This window comes from Erythrolamprus reginae, chromosome 5, assembly GCF_031021105.1.
Source record: "Erythrolamprus reginae isolate rEryReg1 chromosome 5, rEryReg1.hap1, whole genome shotgun sequence".
Classification (NCBI taxonomy): Eukaryota; Metazoa; Chordata; class Lepidosauria; order Squamata; family Dipsadidae; genus Erythrolamprus; species Erythrolamprus reginae.
Window position 1 is genome coordinate 80,094,872 of NC_091954.1, and position 12,338 is coordinate 80,107,209.

Sequence of the window (12,338 nt, forward strand, 5' to 3'; positions counted from 1 at the left end):
AGAAGGCCAACTCTGTGGGATCTAACTGGTCGTTGGGATTTGTGCGGCAGAATCCATGCTTTAAGATTCTTAAAGTGAATATAAAGATAAAAACAGAGACCTTCCTTTTGGGTTTAATGGATAAAGAACTTGGGGGGGGGGCTTTGATGTTAGCAGTAAGAATACTCCATGCAGAAAAATGGCAGGATATTTTATTTCCATTGAACAAATTCATTCTTCTTACTTTTATAGCTGATTCATTGTTATACTCTAGGGTTTTTTTGGGGGGGTTGGGTTGGTTCAATGTATAATTTTGGTTTAAAATGGTAATAGAATGCATGATTTGTATTATCTGAAATATTGTAATACTAGAAGCAAGGCGGTAAAAAGCAACACAAGATTGTATATGAAACAAATAACCATAGTAACTTTTTGCCTATAGGAACAGACGTAAGAAAATCCTTTGGGGTATGGTTTACTAAATAATTCAAGAGGAAATTTTAATGTGTGTGTGTGTATGTATGTATGTATGTATGTATGTATGTATGTATGTATGTATGTATGTATATATATACTGTATATATATATATATATATATATATATATATGTTTTTGTATATACTGTATATGTTGTTTATGTTGTTGTTTTCTCTTTTCTTATTGTCTTTTTTCTTTGTATTGTTTTAAAGTATATGACAATTTTTTTTAAAAAAAGGAAGGATACTTGATTCCCACAATAGCTAAAAAAGTTGATGGAGTTATCAGGAGTTGGCGAAATTCATTGCTTTGATTAAGGAAAAGAATTCAATTAATTTTATATTTAATTTACTTATTTTTATCTTTTGAACTTTGTGCTTGAGGTGGAAAAAGAAGCTTTGATTTTTGCTGATTGGATAGGTTTGGTGTTGTAAGTAGGAATGGCTTGTATGGATTATTATGTAACAGCAAAAAGTTGAGGTTGTATGTTATTATTTTATTGCACCAAAAAGAGTAATAAGGCTATGCTTTCCCCCCCTTTCTCCTACATTTTTTTCTCTTCCCCCTTTCCTCCCCTATTTTTCCATTATTTTTCATTTCTCTTTGTATTGCTGTATTTTGACAATGTGATAAAATTGGAACAGTTTAACGCCGGGTTTTTGTCATCCAATTTATGTCCACGTTGTCATCTTTTTCTTTCTCCGCCCACTTCCTCCACGCAGGGTGATCTAAGTCAAAGATTAAAGTACTGTACTGTATGCAAAAGTATTGCATTAAAAAAAACCAACCGCCAGCCTCTTCAGCACTAACGCGTCGTGAGGCAGGAACTTTCGCCTTAGCAGACGAGGCCCCGTGCGGACCAATCTCGGCGTAACACGCCTCCCCCTTCGTCCGCGCGGGGAATCTCTGACAAAAGCCAGCGAAAAAAGGGAATCGCGGAGGCATACGTCATTCTTTGCCACGGGCGTGGATGGAGCCTAGGGGGCGCTGTCGAGGGCTTTGGAAAACGACCAATGGAAGAAAGGAAGAGGCGAAGCTCGGCATGCGAGTCAACGAGGCTGGCTCAAGTTAATGCTCGCGCCGCGGCGGCGGAACAGAAAGCCGAAAACCACGAGCCGGGAAGGGAGGGCGGGAAGGAGCAGCCGCCTGGTTGGAAGCAGTGGCGCTGGCTGAGCGGTGCGGGATCCTACCTTGAGCGGGGAAGGCACCTATAACAGGTAGGTAGGAGCCGAAGCTTCAGTGCAAGGATACCCGAGGTCCTTTCGGCTTTTTGGGATGAGAACAGTGAGTGCCCGCCATCCCCTGTCTCGGCGAGGCGTTTCATCGACGGCTTTTCCCTTCGCCCGTCCCACCGCAGCCACGAAGCTTGGCCAATTCCGTCCCAGCTGAGGCAGGCGCTCTGTTTGGGCTCCAGCGTGGCGGCAGTCCCGTCCTTCTTTCCCACGCCTCTGGTCCGGAGGCAGCTGCTTTCTGTCCGCTGTGGCTACACGTCTCCTTGCTTCCGACCCGGTTCGTTTTCTGACTAGGAGATCCTGGTGTTCCCTCTTGTGCACCATCTAAACAGCCTCAGGTTCTTTTCTGCAGATCCGTCTTTCCCACGTAGCTCATCCTCCTCTCTTATCCGGTTAGGATCTCCTTCCACAGGTACTACGGGTTAGGTGGAGAGAAAAAACACCAAGAAAAGCGCATCCTTCTGCACTTCTGATGAGACTTCCTAGACTACCACTGCGGGTGGACTTTACCGTTGCCTGCATTGAACCCTCTTTGTCTGCTACCCTCTGCATATCCCAAATTGCCTTACCATGCTATAAAAGCATTCATAAAATATATACACATTTTACTACTGTAAAAATGTAACTTACGTTCAAGTTGGGTATAGGTAACCCAATTGAATATAAAATAACCAAATTAGTATTTAATTGACATGCCCTGCAGCTGTATCATGTCCAGGTTATTGTGCATTTCCTGATGTACAGTAATGTTTGAGATTATTTGCAGAGGAGGAAATTATGCAGTCACATAGGGAGCAAATATTTATTCTGAATCCCATCAATGCCATAGTTGCAGGAGACTTTGCCTCTTTCAGGGAAACCATCTAAGCTATAAGCTGTAGCATGATAGTTTATTTTTATATTATGTTTTAATAAATACTCCCTTATTAATGGTATCAGAAAGGTTCTTGTTTTAACTGCAATGAATATTTTCATGTTAAGGACTCTTGTTCCATAGCCTAGTTGTGTTTTCATGGCCTAAATTTATTTATCTAGATGATTTATATTCTGGGTTCCAAAGTTTCAGAACATAATTTCTATTACCATCTATCACATATAAATGGTTTCTATATAAAATTGATGTTTATTTAAATATATAGAAAATATGTATGTCTCCCATTCTGAATGATTTTGGACAGCTTATAAAGGAGAGTTAAGGTGTCATATAAAATAAGATATACAGGGTGCGTTCCAAAAGTAATGCAATTATTTTTTTAAAGTAATTTATTGAACAGATTTGCACAAACACTTAAAATTCTTCAAAGTACTGTCCTTGGGCCTCTACATATTTTTTCCCGTACGCGCCCTGGAAGACGTCTTCGGGACCTCTCGCAAGGTCTTCATCATGGCTGATTGGATCTCTTCTATGGATGAAAAACAGGTTCCTTTCAGGGCTGGGAACAAAAAGAAGTCAGCTGGGGCGACGTCAGGACTATAGGGGTGGGGTGGGGGCAGCGTTGGCACCTGGTGTTTGGCCAGGAACTCGCAGACATGTCTGTCCATAGAAGAGATCCAATCAGCCGTGACAAAGAGGGCTGATTGCGAGAGGTCCCCAAAGACGCCTTGTAGGGCGCGTACCAGTCATGGCAGAGTCGCTGGAAAAAACATGTAGAGGCCCAAGGACAGTACTTTGAAGAATTTTAAGTGTTTGTGCAAATCTGTTCAATAAATTACTGTAACAAAAAAGAAATTGCATTACTTTTGGAATGCACTCTGTTTAAAACAAGAAAACTGAAACGGTTTTAATGGTATTAAAAGTTATGGCAAAATTTGAGGCTTCTCCCAAACTTTTGGGTTTTTTCCTAAAACCTAGTAAGAAGAGAACTTGTTTTAATTCTAGGAGCAATTTATTTTATAATATATCATTGCTACAAAGAAAACTATGTTTTTTTAAATATCAAATTATTCAAAACAACCTTCATTAATACCTGAGATATAGATTGATAGATAAAATAGAAAAAAATACGTAGAAAAAACGAGAACATGAATTACCCCTACATTTGCTTATCAACAAAGAAATGGATGAATGGATAAATTTGCTAGAAGCCGCTACTCCAAGACTTTATAAAGCTTTGGTTTTTTGAATCATACAAATATTTCTTTAATGAGGATGACCTGAGTTTCACTAAAGTCCAAAGTATAAACTTTCTAGAAGTCTAAACATGCTGTTGGTAGCAGCTGTGTTAAGAAGACTAGGATAAAACTAGGCTAGATAAGAATCTAAAATTAGGAAATAAGTTACTCTAAGAGTTAGGAATTAAGTTATATTTTTTTATCAGATCCAGACGTTTTAAGTCTTTTGGCCCTGTGCATTAAAGGCATGTGTACAGTATTTTGATCATAGCATTGTCTTCGTAGGCTCCTTGCTTCCAAGCTTCAGTTCTTTCAATTACAATCCATTGCCAGTAACACCTTTCATCTATCTGTCGACTTGGTGCAAAAGTCCAAAAAAGCTTTTGGCAGTACTTAAAAGTTGAGTGACATAGTTCAGGTTATGCTGCTCTTTAGAAAAGAGACTGTATGGCTCCTTCTTTGCTTTGCTTCATGTTTCAAAACCTTTATTGGTCTTAGAAGAAATCAATGAACTAAGTGGATGTAGCAATGAAAGTAAACAGTATTGCAACTGATAAAAAATATTGTGCTGAATATCTGAGTAACTTTGTCGAGTGCTTCTAAGAACTATTATATATATTTATGCTGAACAAGAATGATGGGATTATGGATTGGTTATTTTCTACTGCAGGGAATGGTCTAGTATCTATTCGCATTTTACATTTTTCTTGGTGATATGGGTTCTAGATAAAATATGTTGTATGGAATAGCATCCACAAATATACTTTCCGTCCAGAATAGGAACATCAGAATGTGCTGTTTTTCTTTTTTTAATGAGCCTTGGAAACATTTTTATAAATGATATCATTGTGGTGCTGTAATTTGAAGTAATTCAGACCATATTATCATCTAATTTCCTTTCTTGTTCTGCTTCCTGTCTACAATAGAATTGATAAATATGTCTATTCTTAATGTCCCATTCAATAACTTTGAAAAGGAAGATTGGGGTCAAAAGTGAGTAGGTTTTACTGGACAGCGAGCCAAGTCATAATCATTATAATTTTTCAAAGTAAGTATGCAGCTGAAAGCCACTACTGGAGAAGATATTTCACATATTCTCTTTATAAATAGTCTAATGCATGGGTGTCAACCTTGGTTGTGTCATGTGACGTATCATGCATAGTTATTAGAGCTTTGAAGTTGTTGAGCATGCTTGTGAACATATGCTTAAAATGCAGGTCTTGGAAATCATTGCAATAGCAATTTAGCTATGGTAATTCCTTTACCATGGACTTCAAGAAACCTGAAAGACATTGGATAGTGAAGAAGAACCAGATTTACATTTGTATTTTTTCATTCGGCTTTCCTTTCGTAAATATTTGTTTAAATCTTTGCTGCTTGATTAATTTCTATATTAGCCCTTTTTATTACAATTGTATTTGTTATCTTAGAAAGGAAAATTCTACGGCAGTCTAGACTGGGTTTGTGTCTTGCTTATACCTAATGGATGGAATCTTGTCACAATAAATATATGACTTACTAACCCAATAGATTTTTCCAAGGAGATGTGTAGGGTATGACTCCCTGAAGTTCTTCCTGCCTCCTCAATCCAGATTGCTCAGTTCTTAATTTGGGTTTTTCTCTGTATTGTGTTGTCTCTTTGAAAAACCATGGTGCTCTTTCCAGAATTTCCCCCCCTCTCCTTCTGGTACATGTTTCATCACAACTTGTAAGATACCCTGTGTTGAGGTTGGTTGTTTCTTAGATAGGAAACCACTAGGAATCCATTGGCTGTATTGAAAAGAAAATGGTAGAAAGCCATGGTAAGTCTTTTCTGTATTGTTGCCAATCAAATTATTTGGATGTGCCCATACATTTACCAAGAATTGAGATCAACTTGAAGGAAGCTTTACTTTGAATTACTTAACTCTTATCAGTTTCACCTGAAGAACAAAAACTAGACTAGTGATGGCGAAACTTTTAGATACAGAATGTCCAAATTGGAAGGTGCGCGCATAGAGCACTGGAATCCCAACGACCAGCTGGCTGGCGCGCATTCGTGCTTCAGAAACCTGACAACCAGCTGCCTGAACTGGGGCGACAGCACACGTGCCCACAGAGAGGGCTCTGCATGCCATCTCTGGCACATGTGCCACAGGTTTGCCATCACGGAACTAGACTCTTCATTAATACCTGATGTTTCCTAAGATTGTGTTTGTCCTGGCAGCGAGACAAAGAAAAAAGGAAGAAACATTCTATGCCAGATGTGATATTAACAGCTGCCATGGTAAATTGAACTTGTATTGTGCATTATTTTTTCACAGACTGCTGCTTTGATGAACATTTTATTAGTATAAGGTTGCAATTCAAATATAGATTACAAATTGTTTTACTACAGTTATAACTGACATAATTCTTTTTCCCATTCTTATTTATCAACTTTTGCTTGATATCTGTCAAACTTTCCATTCCACTTCTTTCCTCTTAGATCAATTTGTTTAGACGTTGTCCTTTAGTTTGGGTAATTTTTCAACCTTGAAGTCAGATAATGCAGATAGAACTCTTTAAATTTCTGTTGTGTGATATAAAATTATTTATATTACTATATGATTTATAATAAATTATGTAAATAACCTATTTGGAGAAATTTTTCCCCTAGAGCTACACCTTACAATGGCATAACTGGTCTTCTCATTTTAATCATAAAAGGATGGCATAGTTTTTCAAAGCATAGAAAAGGAATCACCTTTTTACCAGTCCTTTTATTATTGACTTATACAAGTACGAAACTCCTTAAATTTTATACTTTTTATATCTTCAGAATTTAAAATGAATCTGAACTAGTTTTTATCCCAGAGCTATACTCACACTTAACAACGAACTAGAGGGTCACCATCAGTAAACTGTTGGACGATATTATTCGGGTTGTCATGTAGATGGTTGAGTGGTTCAGGGTGGGGAATTTGTAGTGGGTGGGATATTTTATTCTATTATTTATTTATTTTTTATTCTATTTTTAAATTTACCTATTCTGATTTTATGTATGGTGGGACTGGTCTCTGGGTGTCACATGACTTTCGTTGCCAATGACAATTCGTTGTTTTGACAATGACAATAATTTTTTATTATTATTATTATTATTATTATTATTAATTATATTATTTCTTGTAGACAAAAACTACAAATACCATATTTTTTCAGAGTATAAGTCACACTGGTATAAGTCACACCTTAGTTTTTTGGGGGGAAAATAGGGGGGAAATCTGCCTATCAGGTATTCATCTGGCTAGCATTCTTAGTCTGGTCAGCTTCAGCACATTATTTTATCCCCTGGTTAGGGCTTATAAAAAATCTTCTTCAGAGGGAGCAGCAATAAAAGAGCCTACAAGCCGGTAAGAACTGGGAAGATTGTTAGCATTTTGTTAGGGCTGGAAAGAAACTTATTTGGAGCAAGTAGAGCAGTGAAAAAAAGCCTGCAAAAACTTAGGGTTGGAAAAACATTCTTTGGAGAGAGTAACAATGAAAGAGCCAGCAAGCTAAGAGCTGGGAAGATTGTTAGCAACTTGTTAAAGCTGGAAAAAAAAGCTTTGAAAAGGCTACATTCAGAGTATATGACACACCCAAATTTAAAATCCTCTTTTAGGCAGGAAAAAGGTTCATCTTATACTCTGAAAAATATGGTATTTTTATTTTATTAGGCGAAATGGTTAACTCTCAACTTTTCTTCTTAATTGTTCAACTTTTCCCTTAATAAAGTAGCTTCCCATAGTGTAACTGAAACAATGGATCTTACTCAGTAACTTATAAAATGAAGATGAAAGGAAATCACAGAGGAGGTTTTGGAAATGAAGATTGAAAATCTGTTTCACTAGATTTTAAAGGCAGCTTTTCAAGAAATTTATGACATGCTTATATTTCATACGTTGGAGGAATTCTGCATTTCAGATGTAATAGGAGAAGGCCAGCTTGAACAAGTTACTTGATCATAGATATGACCATATTGTGACAGCTGACAAAAAACCAGAAACACTTAAGAGAAAGATTTAAAGCTAGGTATTTGAAGAATCCAGTTTACTAAATACTGTAATACTTTCAAGCTATTACAGAATCCCTATGTTACTTTGCCATTATAAGAAATACGGCTACTCTTCAGCTATATTAAAACACCACACATTTTACATGTCTTCACCATAAGAAATTTTCCTCTTTATTGTGTATTAAATCTTTTCTCAAAATTGGAAATACAATTTGCATTATATTAAATTTCAAAGATCCATGAAAGTTTGATTCCAAAACTGTAGAGAATGGTCTATGGAAGAATATAACATGGTCCAAACAATGTTCTCTAGGTTGCTTCGTTATTGTTATTTTAGCCCTATGTATCACAGATTTTGAATTTTTATCTGCAGAACAAAAGCTTTTTGTCTTTTTGCAATTGGATATTTTGCTATTTGTCTTACATAAAAAGAGATACTCATAATAACTATAATAACTTATGATGATAAATCATTACATTCTTAATGATTCTAGGTAGTTTGCAACAAAGACGAAATTGTATTTTTAAAAATAAAAAAATTACAAGCACAATGAAGTGAAAGGTCTGACATATCTGACTGAAGAATGAAAAGATCTCCATAAGTGTTTAAAACAATGGTAGAGTGGCCATTATCTGGATCTCATAGTAAACCTAATTTCAGAAGGTGGGGACTGCTACATAGACGGTCTGTTTTGGGGGTAGAAGAGCTGAGATTGTTTAATTAAAGATGCCTGGTGCATAACAAGGCGTATAACATTATTAGGTTTTGAATCTATGGGATGTTTATTTTGGGGACATTGTGGCTAACAATGAGAAATGTACCGCATTTTTCGGTATACAGTATAAGACGCACCATTGTATAAGATTTTATAAGACGCACATATTTTAGAGGAAAAAAGTATTCTGAACCAAATGGTGTAGTATTATATTTTTTAGTAAAATACCAGAGTAGCAGAATACTTTTTACAACCATGTATACTTTCTATAAACTTCAAACTTGACAGCTTCAAGACTTGTGGACTTCAGCTCCCAGAATTCCTCTACCAGTCATGCTACCTTAGGAATGGGAGTTGAAGTCCACAAGCCTTAAACATGCCAGGTTTGAAGACCCTTGCACGCCTAACCCTAACCCAGGGGTCTTCAAACTTGACAGCTTTAAGACTAGTGGACTTCAACTCCCAGAATTCATCCACTAGTTATGTTATGTTAGGAATGGGAGTTGAAGTCCACAAGCCTTAAACTTGCCAGGTTTGAAGACCAAAGTCAAGTTTCACCCAAACCCAGCTTATTTGACCCCTATGACAATCATTAAGCATTGTACCTCATGATTCTTGACAAGTGTATCTTTTATGTATACTGTGAGCACTAATGACAAATTCCTTGTGTTTTTTTTAAATAAAATTTTTATTGGTTTTTAAAAGTTTACATAAAACAAACATATAACAGTGCACAGTGCATGTGCCCATCACCTAACAACGACACACCCCCCCATCACCCCCACCACCCATACAAGAGGATTCAAATTTTTTTTAATTGTTTATCTATTATTCCTTGGCTCTATCTTGATCAAGTATTACTAAAAGAGTGATTGCAATTTATTTTTCATATTTACATCACAGATTCTACTTAACATATAATCTTTTACCTTATTCCATCGCACCATCAACTTCTCCAATTTGTTCTCATCGAAATTGTTTAATCTTATTTCCATGATTTCAAAATGTATGTGGTCCACCATGTACCAGTACCAATTTTGTAATGTCCATTTTGTAGAATCTTTCCAACCTAATACCATCACCGCTTGGGCACTTTCCAATGCTGCGGCTTTAATTTCCTTGAATTCTCCTAGTTCCCTATATTTATTAAAATTGCTATTTCTTTTGTAATTATCCAGTTAATGTTTAACATTTTATTAATTTCGTTCTGCACTACATTCCAAAATTTCTGAATTTCTGCACACTCCCAGAGCATATGCATAAAAATTCCCTTTTCCTGGCACCCATGCCAACATTTACCCTTCTCTTTCCCCTGGAAGTGTGCAATTTGTACTGGTGTATAGTACCATTTATGTAAAATTTTCCTTCTCATTTCTCTAACTCTCGTATTTTTAATCTTATATATATTTTCTATTATTTCTTTCATTTCCCTTTCATCTATTTGTAAATCATCTTGCCAGCATCTTGTCAAAATTTTTGTTACTTCCTCTTCCATTTGCACTAGCATTCTGTATATATTACCAGCGTGTGCTTTACTCTCATTTATCTTTTCTCTTATTATTTTTTCTAAGCAATTTTCTTCTCGTAAGAAAGCTTCTTTATTCTCACTTTTATTTAAATATGTGCTTATTGCATTAATCTGCAACCATTTCTGTTTACCAATCCACCATTCCAATCGAGTTCTACTAACTCTTCCATCTTTCTCATATAATTGTTCAATTCTCGTTATCCCTTTACTATTTAATACTTTGATAATTCTACTTACCGGTAAGTTAACATCATCATGATGAATTCCTTGTGTGTCCAATCACACTTGGCCAATAAAGATTTCCAACTGAGCAAACAGAATTATTTATGCATCCCGATTTTGTTATTTATTGATCCACTTTTAAAAAGGAAAAAAATCAAAACAAAACTCAAAATTGTCCCGTCGTCCAGCGAGAGTCCATTCCTTTTGTCTTGGATTTGTCTGGATGTCTGCATCAAAGGAAGCCTCACAACAGTTCAAACAAAACAAGAGGGACAAAAAGGGTGGGCCCCCCTTCAACTCCCCCAATGCCATTTTGGTTGTAGGAAAGGGAGAAGGGGGTAAGGAGGAAATGGGGAAAGAAAAAAGCCCCAACAAATCCTGCCACCCTCCGCATCCCCTAAAGATTCCGAACAGGTTGATCGTGCACCGAGGAGAAGCAAAGGCGCTTCCATTGCCGTTGTGCCATTGAGCAGCTGAGAAGGAGGAGAAAGGTGCCATCCCGCCATCCCACATACACACACCACACGCATGGGAAAGAGAGAGATTCCACTCCCCGCCCCACACACACTACACAGGGGAAAAGAAAGAGAGAGAAAGGGAGGAAGGCTACCACCTGCAGCTCTGATTGGCTGGCAGTAAAGTGTTCCGTGCAGCCAAAAAACCAGGGTAAATGGGGTTTTGAGCTTTTTTGGCAAATGGGCCAAGGAGAAAAGGCAGTGCCCAAATTGTTGTGGGATAGAAGCCTGGGAACCAAACAGGCACAGACAAGTAGAGGAGGCGAACAGTCCCATTCCAGTTGTCATATGAGTCTTCGGAGAGGGGCGGCATACAAATCTAAGTAATAAATAAATAAATAAATAAATAAATAAGTTCTAAATGTCATCTCTATAAGCATTTAGCCATTATGTTGAAAAAAAGGTTTCAATGTAATCTTAAATGGCAGTCTCACTTATTGTGTGATATAAATTGCTTAAGACCCACCTATATCACCAGGCTTGGGGGAATTGAGACATCTCCCCCAGGCTTATATAGTTTTATATATGGTATGTTTGTGTTGCATGGTTTTTAAATGTTGGGTTTTTAATGTGTTTTCTTTTAAACGTTAGATTTGTCACATTTGGCATACAAATCTAATAAATAAATAAAAAAACATTGTACATTGTTTTATTATTGTTGTGAGCCGCCCCAAGTCTGCGGAGAGGGGCGTCATACAAATCTAATAAATTATTATTATTATTATTATTATTATTATTATTATTATTATTATTATTGTATGGTGGAATTAATGGAAAATATTCAGATTGCTACCAAAGCAATTTTATTATGAAAGTAGTAAATTGATAATAAATTTACAAGTACAGTAATGATATTTACCTTCAAATGAGAAACTTCTTTTAAAAAGTATAAAACAGTTTTCTATTTATGTTGTTTTTATTTATTTTTCTCAAATCATATATTAGAAACATGTTATAGTGTAGTGATTACCTTTTTTGAATGACCTTCACTTTCTTAGAACAAGAACTGTTTTAAAATTGAATTTATTCATCTGAGATATTATTATAGCTTTGAAATATATTGTCTGATATACTTGATTTAACTATATTTATTCCCTGAGATATGCTCCGCCTCTTAACCATGTTGATGAATCATGATTAGGTACATGAATTACAGAAATATATTTATAAGAACATGAATTAAAGAATGATATTTCTAAAAATCCTTCTATGACAGTATGCAACAATAGAAACAACTAGAATAAAATACATCTTTCACTACAGGTGTTAGTCAAATATGAGTAAGCAATATTGGCATAGAACCAAATGATGACATAGAGCACAAAGTCTAACTTCAGTTGCAGTAAGGAAAAAATTAAATTGTTAATATCTAACTAGAAAAAAAAAGTAAATTTTCTTTAGTTTTTTGCTTGCAAATCACACTTCTGGCAACTACAAGGATCATGCAGTTTTCTACATAACATTTTCAGAAATAGTGTGCCATTTTAACTGGCCAAAATCCTGTAGTTGTGTTTCATGGGACTAGAACTATGGCTTTGCCAC

At 36.2% G+C, this 12,338-nt stretch overlaps 1 protein-coding gene across 2 annotated transcripts in view; it reads left to right on the top strand.

The window, feature by feature from the left end:
* The first annotated feature begins 1,450 nt into the window (after positions 1-1,450).
* PXYLP1 (2-phosphoxylose phosphatase 1) overlaps positions 1,451-12,338 on the top strand; it is a 46,272-nt gene continuing 35,384 nt past the window's right edge. The window contains exon 1 of one of the 2 annotated variants that reach the window (XM_070754075.1): positions 1,451-1,673. The gene's annotated coding sequence lies outside the window, so the exon portion shown is untranslated. Of the gene's footprint in view, positions 1,674-2,079; positions 2,101-12,338 lie in introns of those variants that run through there. The other variant, XM_070754076.1, reaches the window with a different exon arrangement.